General features: G+C 45.0%; 1 protein-coding gene and 1 non-coding gene across 3 annotated transcripts in view; one reads left to right on the forward strand and one right to left on the reverse strand.

Moving 5' to 3' along the window:
* LOC126354517 (putative polypeptide N-acetylgalactosaminyltransferase 9) overlaps nucleotides 1-17,423 on the forward strand; it is a 1,011,821-nt gene that overhangs the window by 62,035 nt on the left and 932,363 nt on the right. The gene's annotated exons all lie outside the window — the stretch shown is intronic.
* On the reverse strand, nucleotides 5,659-5,730 carry Trnas-acu (transfer RNA serine (anticodon ACU)). The gene has a single exon. It is a non-coding gene; the product is annotated as a tRNA-Ser (tRNA).

A 17,423-nucleotide genomic window follows, 5' to 3' on the forward strand; every position in this document is an offset into this window, starting at 1 on the left:
TAAGGTGAGATTCAACAGCCTTAAAGTACTGTATAAAATGCGTTTCAACCACCATCTATTTATTTGTCCCATTAGTCATCTACCAGTTTCGGTTATTAAGCATCAGCCAGGATGCAGGGTACAACAAATTAGTTAAAAGCATCCAATATTACTTTGTAGCTGAACAATATCGAAATTACCCAGAGAAATTGCACAAACACTTGATATAATTTGTTTTAGAATACCGACAGTCATATCTCGTGTCACATTGACAGACAGTACAAATGTACTATCTTTGATACAACTTGACTGCTGAGGGTTTCTTCCAATAATTGTTCGTCCTGTTTTTTCTGTCATGTCTGTCTACTTGAGATGAGATGTTAACTGTCAGTATTCTAAGACAAAATATGCCAGGTGTTCGGACAATTTGACTGGTTTAGCTTCAAAGGAATATGGGACGCTTTTAACTAATCTGTTGTATCCTACATCCTGGATGACGGTTATAACCGAAACCAGTAGATGACTAATGGGACAAATAGACACATGATTGTTAAAATGCATTTTATAAAATAAAACCGTCCATTTTACAGTCCTCGGCTAGGGTAGTGGGGAAGAAAAGAAATTGGGGAATTGTGACGGGAATCATATTTCTTCTTGAGATCTTTATTGAGTTAGGTGATATAGCACTCGTCATTGTTGCTTGGAATTTGTTGCGTTATTAATGAAGCAACCCATAGATGGTATAGATTAGGAGAGAAGAAATATCGCATTTTTCTGACCTCTTCGAAAGATCGCTAAGCGCTAATTTAATTCATTTCTCTTTTTCAAACTAAATTTCGGACAAATAATTGTTTTTCTATACACAATAAATTTATCAAAAAGGAATGCCGTTTTTATCTATATAATATTACGCCTAATATGACTTCGATAATTTGCCTAAAATACCCTGTTACATTTTAGGATTTTCACCACTAGACTGCGGAAATAGTACTTAATCTCGACGTCTTTGCACAAAAACTTTAGTGTCGCCCACTTCACTTCCGTATTATAATTAAAGGCAGTGTCAGAACGGTTCCTTTGAAACAAAAAAGTTTTGTCTGTGTTCGTAATGCACACTGTAACCGTGACGTTGAACTCTGAGGTAGATGTATATGATTCTGCCGTGGAAAGAAATTATAAACCCTTAGCTTTCAACCTTCCTTCACGGAAGCTCGGTGAATATCGCGTGGGTGGGCAAGAAATCACAAACCTGTCACAAATCCTAGTGAACCAGACGTCTGTTTTCAGAATATTGGCTTTACACTATCTGACTGCGATGTCAGTCACAACAAGTAGTCACAAGCATCAGCTAAAAGTAGCATTCAGCACCATGTGCCATCTGTTGATCCACATTCGTACTTTGTTCTAAGAATCTCATGTTTCACGCTGTGGATGTATAACTTAATTGTTATAGAAGGTATGAACCAGGAAGCTACTTTGCTCCAAGAAAATGTTTATACTTCGTGTTTCACAGGGTAGCAGCATTGATATGTTCGGCTGGATTGTGGTACTGGACCATTCTTGAAATGCTGGTTGCGGTGACACACTGATCAGTAGCGTAGCCTCAAGTCTAGATTAGGTTGAAAGGTGATAATTCGGTTGAGAGTCGGCCAATGCCAAATAAAGGTTGTGTTAAAAGATTCACCTATAGTGTAGCCTAATGTTTACGTTCGCGCCATACTTAAATGCACGTAACATACTTTTCATCACAAAAACTAAAACTGCTAGGTAAATTCAGAAAAAGTGTATTGAATAATGGACAAGGCTCCGACGAGTTTTTTGATTCGTTTTACAAATATACATAGTGTAAGGGGAGTTCAAAAAGAAACGAGCCGGAGGCATAACTACAGAAACCATTACCTGTATGTTAGAAGTATTCACCCTGGCTGTTAAGATACTTGCTCCCCTGTGACACAAGGCTGTGAATGGCTGCGATGTTAACCAGTTCCGCACGTACAGCTGGACGTCGTCGTCCGAGGTGAATCGTTTGTCCCTCAGAACCCTTTTAAGGGGACCAAAAATGGCGTAATCACAGGGAGAAATGTCCGGACTGTATGGAGGGTGGCAGAGAACCTTCCATTTGAATTTCTGCAGGAATGCCGCGACTGTGTTGACCGTATGAGGATTTGCACTGTAGTGGAGCAGAATGACCCCACGGCTGAGATTGTCTGGTGGTTTTGATTTGATCGCTTGGCGAAGGGTGTTCAAGGTTTGCGAGTAATGCTGGGCATTCACTGTTCTCCCGTGCTGTAGGAAGTGAATCAGATGGGGGTCATCTTGGTCAAAGAACAACTGCAGCATAACCTTTCCTGCCCCCATGGGGATGTCCTTGGCTTTTTTTGGTGGTGACCCTCGATGCTTCCACTGGAGACTCTGTCATTTTGATTCTGGTTCGAAGTGATGACACCATGACTCACCTCCAGCCAACACTCCTGCCAGGAAAGCATCCCCTTCCCGAGCATAGAGCCGGAGAGGTGCAAGACAGTGGGCCATTCGACATGCTTCTGGTGTGGTTGAAGACTGGGGGCCACCCATTGGCACACACTTTGCGTATGTGCAGTCGTTCCGTCATGATGGTGCGAACACTTCCGCCGCTCAATCCGACCACGACGGCTACGGCTTTTACTGTCACTCGGCGGTCCTGAGGAATGATTGCATCCACCAGCTGGGCGATGTCATTGGTAACGTAGTGTGGTGCTCCAGACCGTCCATCATCAGTTAACGACATCCATCCTTCCCTGAAGCGCTTGTGCCACGCCGTGACCCTTCCAAGGGACATGCAGTTTTCGCCGTATACTTGTGACATTCGTCGATGAATGTCTGTTCCTCCTCCTCCTTCCACTGTCAGAAAACGAACAACACCTCATAGCTCTTCTGTTGACGCCTCCATGTCAGTGTCTGCAATGCTACTGGCAGCGTTGGACAATTGACGCATGCTCCTGCTAGTTCTGTATAGTCACGTGACGTGCACACGTGCTCTCTAGCGATGGGCTGTGAACTTCCACGCTCTGGTCGGAGCCACAAGTCGTTACACACGCCACGATATTACCCTTCTGTCACCGGTTTGCACATTCCCGACTCCGGCTGGTTTGTTTTTGAAATCCGCTTATATATACATTACGAAAAATTCAAGGGGGTGTCCACTATGTATGTTAAGAGTATTTTTCCAACACTACAATACACAGGTAAAAGTTTGTCTCTCTTCAAGTGTTGCACTTAAACTATTCCCGATGTCAGCTTTCAACTAGAAGACCTGTACTTCCAGTTCTTTTCACGTACACATAGCAAATCTGAAAAAAAAACAAGTATTTATCAATAAGCATTCCACAGAAAAGACTAGGGGCTTTAACAAGGGGAGAATGGAATTTTCACTATCCAGTCAGTCGCAGAAATCGCATTTGAAAGTTAGTCGGGTACGTAGGGATTCAGAATGTGAATTCATGAATTGCGATTGTAAACTGTTCCATATCCCAACTAAAAGTGGCAGTTACCGATATGCAGCATTCACAGAAATCGCTGGACGAACACACACAGACAGACAGACAGACAGAGAGAGAGAGAGAGAGAGAGAGAGAGAGAGAGAGAGAGAGAGAGAGAAGACGGCGAAGGGAAAGGGAGGGGATAGCTCACAAAACATAAACGATGTATTTTGTACAATGTGGGAACAATGAACGACAGAAATGTAGGGCTGTCGCCAGTAAAGGAATGGATGGTTAGGTTAGGAACCTCAGCAGGGAGATAATTAAGGACCTTTGCTACCTAGTTTAGCCATCCTACTTGAAGTATACAAGAAGGAAAAAAAGACTTAAGCAACGAGAGCTTTCTTTGAAGGTCACGTGCCACGGCCAGCAGGCGGCACTGCGCGTGGAATTCCGCTGCGGGACACGTCTCCCTAAGGTCTTGCGTGTAATCCGGTCACGTATTCCAGAGGCGCGTTGTCTGCGCCGTGTCTGCCAGCGCACTGAAGATAACTCACTACGTCCCCACTCTAAAGAGACAATTACAGCCGATGAAATACGGTACTCAAGTGTGTATATGGTAGCTGAATATGACAGTTGCAATTGTACCTTTTAAGTACAGAGCTTGTTTTTATTTTTATTTTTTTAAATAGAGAGAGACGCTGACCTCTGACTTATATTGTGCAGTGGAGTACTACCTACTTTCAAGCTTCTACTCGCTCGCCTCTTTCTCGTGAAGTCAGTGGTTGCTTTCGGGTAGTCCATCCATCCAATGGACAGAAGCACGTCTGTGGGTATTTTGTCTTGTGCAGTTACCCAAGTGCATAGTCCTAATTTGTGGTTGCGGTTTGTTGTCAGACAAGTAGTTCAAATGGCTCTAAACACTATGGGACTTAACATCTGAGGTCATCAGTCCCCTAGACTTAGAACTACGTAAACCTAACTAACATAAGGACATCACACACACCCATACCCGAAGCAGGATTCGAACCTGCGACCGTAGCAGCCGCGTGGTTCCGGAGTGAAGCGCCTAGAACCACTCGACCACAGCGGCCGGCAGACAAGTATCCTTTCAGACTGTGGTGTAATTGCAGTTGATACAAGGGAAACTACTGCGTCCGGAAGCTTACGTTTAAAGCTCACGTAGCCGATGCGTTTTCGTTGCGCTAAGGGTAACCGATAGCTTGGTTGATGGAGTACATTAGGTAAGATAAAAAATGAAATTCACAGGTGACTTATGAATCGCTTAGGCATCAGCCACTGTAGGTGAAGATAAAGAGCCGTGCAAATTCTTAAAAAAAATGTTAACTTCTCACTGAACAGTTCTAAATGTGTGTTATCTGTTAAAATTAATGCTACGCTAATTGTTAGCAGCCAGAGGAAAAGACTGCTGACGCCTTTGCTCCGCGTCAAGGTCGTTGTTGTGTCAATGGCGGGAACGGAAGGGCTGTTACGGCGTAAAGCCAAGCGCCGGCACTCCAGTCTGGAACGAAAGAGAAGAGAAGGCTGTGAGATGTGAGAAGACGTCAGCCAATCACACACTGACTGACCTCCCTTCCAGGACGACAACGCGACAGCAGCGGCCCCTGTGTGAAGAGGACATTGGCTCCGCGCCCGAATGGTGGCGCCCACTTCAATAGCAGCTTCAAGATTACCTACTTGGACGGCAGCTTCAAGATTAGCCACTTAGGCAGCAGTTCAGGACTAACTTTTGTCAGTTAAGAGATCAACAGTCACTGCAAAAATTATTATTTCGTATGTCGCCCTTTGCTTGTGACACATCCGTGTGATTGCCAAACTTAAGTATTGTATTTGATTAATTGTAATAAAACTCATTAATACGATTTGTTTGATTGTTTGTCTAGTGAACCGAGTAGGTAGGATTAGTATACACAACAAGGGCGAATGGAAAGGAGTGCTTAGGAAGACTCCTCTAGAAGAGGACACTGGCTTAGAAGCAAATACAGAGTAGGAACACATTTTCGTACGTTTCGCTTAAGAGGAATTCTAAATAATCTCGATTAGCATTCGAAGACAGACTTTATCTCTGAGTGTGCTCAGAAAATTCTAGGAGCTGGTTTTCATGGTAGAATGCCTAAGTAATATCCACAGTCTTGTTTTCCACTCCGATTGACAGAAAATTCATTTTTATCTGCAGACTGAAGCGACGAATGAAAATTTGTACCAAGGCCATGACTCGAACCTGGGTCTCTTGCTCAGTAAGCAAATGCGCTAACCGCTACACCACCCTGGCACAGTGGCTTTTTGCAACTGCATGGTCTACCCTAACACACACCCTTCCTCAATCCAGATTTCCATTCTCTCCCACTTGGTATTCCCACTAAACTGGGACAACATTCCAGATGCTTTCCAACTGTGTTGGAATAGCATCTCAACATCGAACGAAATCCAACCATATGTCCTTTATTGATCGAAATGGCGTTCCTGCCTGAAACCCATGAAAAGGTGCCTAAGGCGGGATTCCCGTTTCGTTCGATGCTGAGACACCTTTAAAATACAGTTCGGGAGCCTTAGCACTGCTGTTACTTTAGTGGGAATACTAAATAGGCGGAGGCGTGAATGGGAATTTGGACTGAACAAGGAGGCGTGCTAGGGTAATCCGTCCAGTCGTACAAATCCACTGTGCCGCGGCGGGGTTGAAGTTCGCGTGCCTGCCTAGTGAGCAGAACACCCGGGTTCGAATCCTGACCTTGGTACAAATTTTCATTCGTCGCTTCAGCCTGCACATAAATATCAGAGATCTTTGAGACCTGAATTAGTCTTTGGAACCATACTGCTCCATTTGGTTAAAACATAAAATTAATTAAGAGTGGTTCATCTCTAGGCACATTAAAAAAATAGTATGCTTGCCGTGCTACATGTGCGAGATGAAAGCTTGAAACATTGCGTAATGAACCATATTCAAGCAGTTTAGATTCAGGGCGTAGGATAGAGGAAGACTTCACATCAGATGACAGCCTTTCGTTTCCGTTAGAAGGGAAAGAAAAGCGCATTAATCCTTTTTTGAAACGTTCTGCACCTCGAGTGAGATTTGGAATAACCACCACCACAAATATGTTTCGCTCATGTTGTACAGTAACCAGTTCAACTCTCAACGAATTAATTGTAAAGTCCTTAGCGTTTTCTTTTTAACCAGTCATGTATACGGAGAAGTCGAAAAGCTAGGAAATTGTAGCGAGGCGCAGGGAGACTGCAGAGATTCGATGATTGCTCTAGGTATTGACAACGTAGATAAATATGCGAATTACGCGTAAATACGCAAAAAGGCCCATTGTTGTATGATTATACGATTATAGAACAGTCACATACATTAAAAAGCGATTTAAAGAGAAACTCCAAAACTAGTCGTAGGTAAGACACGCCTGACAGATTCATAGAAGAAATCTTATGAAGTGCAGTCCATCCACGAAATAAATTTAAAAAAAATCCTCGTTAGACCACTACTCGAGCATGGCTCATCAGTCTGCGATCCGTATCAGGTGGGATTGGCATAGAAAGTACGCAAGATCCAAATAAGAACCGCACGTTTCGTCACAGTTATTTACGAGGGACTTTCAACAAACAAAGCAACACATTTTTTTCTGAAAGCAGGGTGGTTTTATTCACGATTCCAATACATCATATTATTCCCCTCTCTTTTGGCTTCACAACACTATTGTTCGACATAATTTCCGTTCAATGTGACGGTCTTACGTCACTTTACTGGGAGGGTCTGTATGCTGGCATGGTACCACTCCACTGATCGACGTCGCAGCCAACGTCTTGCTGCATCAATAACCTCCCCTCATCCAAGTACTGCTTCATTAGGCTAAGCAGATGGAATGTGCGTGATCCAGGCTGTAGGGTGGATAAGGAAGAACAGTCCAGTGAAGTTTTGTGAGCTCCTCTCGGGTGCGCAGACTTGCATAAGTTGTCACTTTGTCTTGGAGAAGGAAAAGTTCTTTCGTATTTTTGCAGCGACGAACACGCTGAAGTCGTTTCTTCAATTTCGTGAAGGTAGCAGAATACACTTGATTGTAGATGATTGCACCATGTGGGAGAACACCAAACGGAATAATGCCTTCAGCGTCTCAGAACATCGTTTTCATGGCCTCACCGGCTGAGCGTGCGGCTTTGAACTTTTTCTTCTGAGGAGAGGATATAGGACTCCACCCCCATGGATTGCCGTTTTTGTTTCCGATTCAAAGTGAGGAACCCATATATCATCGCTTGTGACCATTTTCGGCAAAAAATTGTCACGATCACGGCCAGCCTCGTAAGCTGGAACTGCAGCAATTTCGCACAGGTTCTCCTTCGTTGCTCTTTATGGTATTCTCTTAGGCGGCGACGAACCCAGCGGACACACACCTTCGACTACCGGAACTGGTGGACGAGTGTTGGACAGATACGTCCAGTTAAGTAGCGAGCTGTTTGGTAGTGGTCCGTCGATCACCTCAAATGAGTGTCCGCACGTTCCAACACTGCAGGAATCACAGCTGTGCGCGGCCGACCCGCGATCGGACAGGTTTGCGCTACATTGGTATGATGCTGACACACTTCGCCCGACGGTTTACCGTGCTTTTGTTCAGTGGCAGGTCTCGGTATACATTCTACAAGCGTCTATGAATATCTGCGATGCTCTCGTTTTCCGCCAAAACAAAATCAGTGACATCTCTCTGCTTGGAACACATTTCCGTTACAGGTGCTATTTTGAAGGCTACGCACAGCGCCGCTACCTATCGGAACTATAGGGGCTGGAACGAGAATATTCCAAGATGGCCCGCAAGAGATTCCACACTTCTTTCAACCAAAACTGACTGGGGAGAAAAATGTGCTGCTTTGTTTGTTGAACCCCTTGTAAGCGGGAAGGCGTCAGGAAGATGCTCAGTCTTTTTCACTGGCAGATTCTACAAGAGAGGCGTTGTGCGTCATGGAGAGATTTTGTTAAAATTTCGAGGGCGTTTCTAGAAGAGTCAACCAGTATGTTGCTTGTTCCTACAAGTCTCTTGCAAAAAGACCGTGAAGGTGAAATTAGCGAAATCGGAGGTCACACGGTGGCTTACCGACTGTCGTTCTTCCCGCGGGCCAATCGCGTCTGGAACATGAAAGTGGCCCGAACAACATAAGGTGATATTTTGAGCATAAAGGTAGATGTTATGGAAGGAGTCTCTTCCCGGTTACCCTAGTCAGCTTCAGTCTGCCAGCAGTCGACCTGTTTCTCCGTATGAGGTACTGAGTCGGCAGACTTCGATCTCCGCAGGGCCAACGAAATGCTCGTCCAGCTCCCTCCGAAAGTGCGTGCAGTACGCCACTCTCACCCACAAACAGGACTTTTACTGAGGACGGCACCGACTGCACGACTGCGACGGCGGGCGCCCCCGCGGTGCGACGTTGAGAAGTGGTGCCTGGTAGGATTTTTCGTGGTGCCAGGAAGCGGGAACCGGTTAGAAAGCTGTGCCCGACCGCGCCGAGCGCCGCAAAGGCCGCGCCTCAACCTATTGTTCCGCGAGGCTGCCCGTGTCGCTGCCGGTCCCAGTGCTATGCAGTTGCTGCGGCCCCGATAGAACAAAACGGAACATACAATGACACGAGAAAAGAGAATTATTTTAAGAGTCTGTTCAGGTAAATAACATGACGGTTCTACCTCGCATATAGAAATGAAATAAAAGTGAGATCTGGAGAGGCTCCAGCAAAATGTAGACGCTCTTTGATAGATAATATCTTTTGGAAGAAAATGACGTATCTCTGCTATTTTGTTTTACAGCGCCCGCTTGCTTACCTGGATAGTAACGTGCTCGCCTCCCATGTAAGCGAGCCCGGGTTCGATTCCCGGCCGGGTTTTCTCCGCTCTGGGTGTTGTGTTGCCTCATCATCATTACATCCTTATCACCGGCGCGCAAGCTGATAAGACTGGCACTTGGCGGCCGAACTTCACGGACGGGGCCTCCCAGCCAACGATGCCATACGATCATTTCATTTTTTGCTCTCTAACGTAGTCAATTGTTTTCTGAACGGATCTTGGCGAGCGTTTTCCAGCAGCGTACTCGCGATAAATTTGAAGCCGACGTTACTGTTCAGGATGTGCATAAGGAAAGATCTGGACGACCAAATACATCAAAAAGTCGAACTTCAGGCGTTACTGTGTCGCAACATTGTACTATGTAGGTCACCTCAAAAATTTGTGAAGCGGGTTGCACGTAAAAGCGGGGCAAGGGACCAAGCGTACAACGAATTCCGAAGGCTACAAAGTGAGAAGGTATAAATTCCAAGATACTATGAACCAGCACGATCCGGGTAGAAGGATGGTTTGAAGGCATGCTCGCGAGGAAGAACGGCTTGCAAGTATAGTTATTTGGTGTGACAAGGTGCAGTTCGAACTGGACTGTACTGTAAACTGCCACAGCTGCTTGTAGTGAGCTTCTGAAAGTCCTCACGTTCACGTGGACAAACGTTAATCTACCGGGTGTTAACGTATGGTGTGGTCTGTTGTTGCGCTGTTTGAGTGGCCCATTCTTTTCTGAAGACACCATAACTGGTGAGAGGTACCTCCACTTGGTCCAAACATCGATTTTACCTGCCATCAGAGAGGTGTTCGTAAATCACCGATTTTACCTACAACAAGATGGCGCTCCGTCTCACTACCACACAAATGTCAGAGACTACTTGCATGAAAATCTGCCTGGACGGCGCATATGTCGAAGAGGAGCTGCTGAGTGCCCATCCTCTGTGTTCAGGCCTTACTCCTTTCGTCTTTTGTCTGTGGGAACCTTGAAAAATTAAGTTTATTATCAGAAACCAGCTACACTGAACGAGCTGCAAGGAACACTGACAGTCGTAATCGGTAAACTATTAAGCGATTGTTTGCCTGTTAATGGGAGTCATTTAGAACACACAAAATAACCTCACCTCCCCTCCCCTCCCCTCCCCTCCCCTTCCCGCGCCTCGTGCAAGAATTGGGACGGTGTGTCATTTTGTTCCATTAATATTGCCTATCAAAGAGTATCTACACAAAAATACGAAAGTGAATTTTTTTTGTTACAAAACAATCCAGATCATAATAAATTTTTATGTTTAATTCTCGTGGTTCCCTCCATAACACCGTCCTCAGCCTAGGGCTCCAGATGACGTGAGATCTGAGGATGGTCCTTGAGATCAGTAACCAGGATTAAAAATAAATAAAAAAATTATTACGATCAGGGTTACTTTATTAAAATATTGTGTGCAATGGCTGTTATTCCACAATGATGTTAAAAATTGTGGAATTACCAGCCTGCAGAATTAACAAGTGGCTGCGACGTTAAGATAGAAATAACGTAGTAATTTGAAGGAGTAGTGAAATCAGAGTCGTCTCGGAGGGAATAGCATGAGAGAGGCAATGATTTTGTTGTCCGACTCAAACATCGACTAGGAGGTTTCGTCAAGACAGAGCAATTTCCTTAGGTGAACACGTGGTGTCTGTCCTTTCGGACATGTCCGAAAGCACTCGCACCACGCGATCACGTGACTGATTCGCCATGAATCCACCACCTTCTGTGCGGCCGAACAAGCTCAGGGCAATTAAGGATTCTAAAACTTCATGGCCAGCCCGCATCTCGTGGTCGTGCGGTAGCGTTCTCGCTTCCCACGCCCGGGTTCCCGGGTTCGATTCCCGGCGGGGTCAGGGATTTTCTCTGCCTCGCGATGGCTGGGTGTTGTGTGATGTCCTTAGGTTAGTTAGGTTTAAGTAGTTCTAAGTTCGAGGTGACTGATGACCTCAGATGTTAAGTCCCATAGTGCTCAGAGCCATTTGAACCAATCATTTTGAACTTCATGGGGATCCTCCTTACGGGCCTTTCGTAAGGCCTCTGTCGTCCTCTGCAGGGTCCACATCGGCCACACTTGGCTAACTCAAGGTTATCTCCTCCGTCGTGAAGACCGCCCTTCTCTGTCGTTGTGGATCGATGTTGACTGTGGCTCACATCGTATTGGACTGCCCCAACTTAGCCACCCTACGACGGACTCTTAGCTTTCCAGAATCGCTACCCCTGGTGTTGGCTGACGATGCCTCAGCGGTGGATCTCATTTCACGTTTTATTCGTGATGGGGTTTTTTATCGCTTTATTTAAGGAAGGGGCCTTCCACCTTATCGGTGAGTGGAGAGGATAGCAGGCTTTCATGCTTCCCCCTTCACCCCGACTGGACTGGCTTCAACTAGGCTTGGTGGTTCACCCCGGCCCTCTGCCTTCCCACTCCTTTCCTCATGGGGTCTGTTATGTCCTGAGCATCTCTCTTGTCTCCTGTGCTTCTCCCTTCATGCCCCTATCATGTCACTTTTTTCCCTCACCTCATCTTCTTTTTCCTTCCTTCCCTGTCAATAGCTTATCATTTTATGGATACTGTAGTTCCCTCTTTTAATGTGGGATTTTATCGGTTTTAGTTACTCTCAGGTCGGGGGGACTGATGAGCGCGTAGTTTGGTACCTTCTCCAACCAACCTACCTTCAGTGCGGATGCACAATTACTTCCTAACTCCCGGCGGAATCTGAAAGTAGTGAGCATGAAGGATATGGACAGAGACTGGGGACAGGTGGCGCTATGTGCGAATGTGGGTCTGCCGAGGGGCGTGCAGGGACAGTACGTGCAGTTGCAATGAGTGCTGTATCCGGGTGTCTCAGTGCTTTTCTTTCCTTGCTTTTCCTTTCCTTTTCTTTCCTTTTCTATCCTTTTCTTTCCTTTTCTATCCTTTTCTTTCCTTTTCTTTCCTTTTCTTTCCTTCCGCCTTCAGTTTACAATTTCGTTACACTTCATCTATAACAAATGGAATTGAGAGCATAGTGAACTGCGGAAATTTTGTGCCCTGAGGGTGAGACTACTACTTCAGCTTCGGAGATATGGATTAGCAAATGGAATGCAGTCACGCTTTATACAGATTATTACATATCCTTGTCAAGGCCTAGGTTCGAACTTGAAGTTTAGTTCTCACGGTGTAATACAATGCAGTAACGTGGAACGAAACACGCATTTCAGTGACTGAGGATAACTTTGCAGTTTCTCAGTTACACGGAATGCACTTCTCTTCAAAATATGGTGGTTGCTCCGGAAATGAAGCTGCTACACGACCGTCCTTTAGAAAATAGTAAACTCTCCTTGTGTGATGCCCCATGTGCCCCGGAATTCTCAATTACATTTTAATTTTAATTCTGCGCAGAGGGTGCTAATCTTAGGTGGAAGCGGGAATTACGTAGGACGAGTGCCGTGGAGTGTAACCGTGACAACGTAGACAACGTACAGGCACAAGGTTGCAAAAGATACAACCTCACGAGATAATTTAAACACTTGTTCTTCAAATTGCACCTGCAAGAATTCGCAATAACTTCTAAAATGCCACTTGGACATTTTCAGAGCTTTTCCTACCTACTGGTATCGCAATGTACCTCTTTACACTTCCGCTGCAGTCAACGAACTTTAGAGGAAGGACACAAGTCTAGTTTCTGAAACGAGAAACATTAATAAATATTTCAATAAGCGTTGATTTAACTAACCACCACAGATATTGATGAATATAAAAAAGTCAGAGAGCAAGTAACTAGGCACGTCATAAATATTGGACGAGAGATATTTACAAACGTGTAAATGTGATACAATATTTTTAAATGCTTTGTATTCTTTCTGAAAGACTTTTTACTCATTTCAGCTGTAGCATTGTATAAAATAGTATTTTCTGTTCTGTTGAAGTTAACAATCATAAATTTTAGCACTTTCGTCAAATTACCTTCTTTGTTTTCTACAATAAATGTAAAATGGTTCAAATGGCTCTGAGCACTATCGGACTGAACTGCTGAGGTCATCAGTACCCTAGAACTTAGAACTACTTAAACCTAACTAACCTAAGGACACCACACACATCCTTGCCCGAGGCAGGATTCAGACCTGCGACCGTAGCGGCCATTCCGGCCGGCCAGTAAATGTAATTCAGACACAAAAGTAAGGGACGCCCGTTTGGAAGAAGGGGCTCCTTATCGTCCGTGAAAATCACGCTACATTTAATTTCACGAGGAATGTCATTCGCGTTCCCAAAACAAAACATTTGCAGAAAAATCAAACTCCACAGAGAAATGAGAAGATGAAAGTACATATCTGTGATCTGTGCTCTGTGTTCTGCACAGCATGAACCTCTCTTTCTTCCTTATTTTAAAAATTACAACTTGGATCCCGACGGTTCCTCTCAGTGACATCGTACGCTGTAGTCGAAGAAATGCTCTCGTGTTATAGACACGGAGGAATACTGACGGACAACATTCGGTTGACATAGATGATGAGTCAGTTCGATTACAATGGGGAGAAAATAGGTTGCTGGTACTTTGGAGAAAGCATACGGGCAGTTGTTTCACAGAAGTTAAAAAGGCCACTAAAAACACAGATCTGGAAGTCCAGGAGGACATTTGAACGCAATAGCAGGAGTAGAGCCCTTAATCCTTGCACCTACACTCTCGGCGTATTAAGAAACGACGGTTTACTGAATATACCTACACAAAAGCAGCTAACAGGCGAAGAATTTGTAAACCTTAGGAATGACAAGCCAGTAAATACCCTGGAATACCGTACAGTTGCTCAGAAGTAGATAATGTATTTAACATCTGAATATATTTTGACTTCCATGCATTTTCAATGGAATCGTTGTAATGAATTTGTTCCTCATAATCAACGTATTACGCGTAACCGGTACTGTAAGGGATGTAAACACATTTAAGAGCACATTTAGACTGTTCCACATACACGTTTAATGAAGAACTACGTTTAATGTTAGTATATGGAAGTTTGGTCGGTAGCCCGGGACATAAAAAAGAGCCATTAGCTGTGATGATTCAGTGCGACTAATTTTTCGCTGTCTGACGTAATGATGGACCTAACATTTGATAATGAGACTGAATATTTCAAAAGCTATTATGTATATACATAAACAAATGCAGTGCTGTAAGTGGGTGTGGAAATACGGTTTGCAATCGTGAACAATTGCATCCATGGACCTCCAAAAACATCCAAATGAACAAAACTTTGCAACACGTGAAGTCCATTGTTATAAGCTGTCTCTTAAAATATTAAAACAAAATTCCGGAACACGTTTCCAGTAGTGACCAGTTTTTGCCGTATAGTGACCATCTTCAGGATCACATATAGCTCTTTTTAATCTTGTGATTGTAACCACACTTGCGAAACAACTCATACATACGTATCATACAGTTGTGCGGATGCTAATCAGCTAAAATTATTAGTGTATACACTGAGCCTATGATGAAATTGTAGATTCGTGCACCATAATATTCTAAAACCAGTCACCCATTTCAATAATTTGTTATCAGGACATTCACGTAATTGAGCCAGTCTTCTCTTAAATCAATCATTACATTTATGTTCTAGCGTGTTCAAATGGTTCAAATGGCTCTGAGAACTATGGGACTCAACATCTGAGGTCATCGGTCCCCTAGAACGTAGAACTACTTAAACCTAACTAACCCAAGGTCATCACACACATCGATGCCCAAGGCAGGATTCGAACCTCGTAGCGGTCGCGCGGTTCCAGACTGAAGAGCCTAGAACCGCTCGGCCACCACGGCCGGCTTTCGAGCGTGTTGTTCGCAGTAGTATTCCTTATATCACTAAGATCGTGAAGGGCTGTTTCTCGCCGTTATCACTAATTAACATTTCTCGCAAAGGCTTGCAACACAAACCTATGCGCGACCACACGGATACCATTCAACCTCTTCATAAACAAGTTCGGATTGAGATGCTTCTTTTCACTGAAACGTTTTGTTACATATTTGAGCAAATTATGCTATATGAGCATATGGTACAAACATAATTACACCGAGCGAGATGGCACAGTGATTAGGACACTGGACTCGCATTCGGGAGATCGACGGTTCAAATCCGCGTCCGACCATCCAGATTTCGGTTTTCCGTGATTTCCATAAATCGCTTCAGGATGAAGCCGGGATGATTTCTTTGAAATGGCACGGCCGATTGCTTCCCCATCGCTGACAGTCACAGGTTGTTCTCCGTCTGTAATGGCATCGATGTGGACGGGACGTTAAACCCCGTCTACCTACCATAACTGCATTGCCACTGCACGTTGGACAGCTTTCGTTGCGCTGACTATATCGTACTAGCAAGTAGTTGCAGTGTAGTGGGCGCTTAAGGTATTTCAGTGTGTTGCCCCGAATTGGTCATGTAGGGCTTTTCGCCCAATTACCACCCTACCGTCCAGAGTTAAAATATATTTTCTCCCAGCCGCAAAGTAATGTTTGGAGACACAGAAGCTAGCTGCTAGTTCCCAGCTGCTTTATCCTGTTTCTCCAGCTAACTGCTAACGTTGTTGGTGGCCCTGCAGCGACTGAACCATCCCAGGAAGTGGCGGCAGGTATCTATTCGTCCCGCTGACCACTGCAACTTTACAATAGCGCCGATGAATGGCCGGGCTCGGCCGACCGGCGCTGCGAAACGAACTTACGTCACCGGTCCTGCTTGCCGCAGTAGCGCGTCAATCTGAGCAGGGACCAGAAAAACAGGGTGCCTGTTTGTTTAGAGTATGCTGAAAAGTTGAGATGCACGATAACTTCTAGTCCGAGTGTAATATAGACACCCCTGTGGCAGTTCAGCATTTCAAAACTGTTCAAATGGCTCTGAGCACTATGGGACTTAACATCTGAGGTCATCAGTCCCCTACACCTAGAACTACTTCAACCTAACTAACCTAAGGACATCACACACATCCATGCCCGAAGCAGGATTCGAATCTGCGACCGTAGCAGCAGCGCGTTTCCGAGCTGAAGCGCCTAGAACCGCTCGACCTCAGCGGTCGGCTTTCAGCATTTGACTGAGCTGTTCCTTTCATTCTCCTAGAGAACGTCTGATTTTCATGAAAAATGTGATTCAGCACATTCCCGACTTAAGGAACATAGTATCAAAAGCTATACGAGGCTGCCCGAAAAATTAAAAGGGATGCTGTTTCGTCGGCGTCATAAGGAATTCCAATACAGAGTTAGATCATGGGCCCTTTGCCGTTCTTAATTTGTAACTGCACTAAAGAGTCAAAGAAATTGGATCCTCTCGAGCCCGCAGATCTGCCGCAACACGGCGTGGCATTGTACTCCGCTAATGTCTGAAGTAGAGCTGGAGGGAACTGACACCCTGAATCCTACAGTGTTGCCTATAAATCCGTAAGAGTACTAAGGAGTGGAGATCTTTTCTGAACAGCACGTGGCAAGGCGTCCCATATATTGCCAAATAATGTTCATGTCTAGTGAGTTTGGTGGCCAGCGGAAGTGTTAAACTCAGAGGAGTGTTCCTGGAGCCATTCTGTAGCAATTCTCGACGTTATGGGTGTCCCATTGTCCTGCTGGAATTGGCAAAGTCCGTTTAAATGCGCAATGTACATGAATGTGTGCAGGCTATCAGACAGAATGCTTACGCACATGTCGCCCCCCTCAGAATCGTATCTAGACGCATCAGGGGTCCCATATCAATCTAACTGCACACGCCACCCAGCTTGAACATTCCCCTGCTGACATGCTGGTTCATGAGGTTGTGTTCATGCCAGTACTCGTCCATCCTCTTGATACAATTTGAAACGAGACTCGTCCGACCGTACAACATGTTTCCAGTCATCAACTGTCCAATGTCGGTGATGGCGAGGCGTAAAGCTTTTCGTGCAGTCATCAAGGGTACATGAGAGGGCCTTCGCCTCCGAAAGCCCATTTCGGTGATATTTCGTTGAATGGTTCGCACGCTTACACTTGTTGATGGCCAGGCACTCAAATCTGCAGCAATTTGCGGAAGTTTACCGATTCTCTGCACCCGTCGGTGGTCCCGTCCTGGCAGGATTTTTTTCAGAGATATCGGAGATTTGATGTTTCATCGGATTTCTGGTATTCGCAGTACACTCGTGATATGGTCATAAGGGAAAGTCCCT

This window comes from Schistocerca gregaria, chromosome 3, assembly GCF_023897955.1.
Source record: "Schistocerca gregaria isolate iqSchGreg1 chromosome 3, iqSchGreg1.2, whole genome shotgun sequence".
NCBI lineage: Eukaryota > Metazoa > Arthropoda > Insecta > Orthoptera > Acrididae > Schistocerca > Schistocerca gregaria.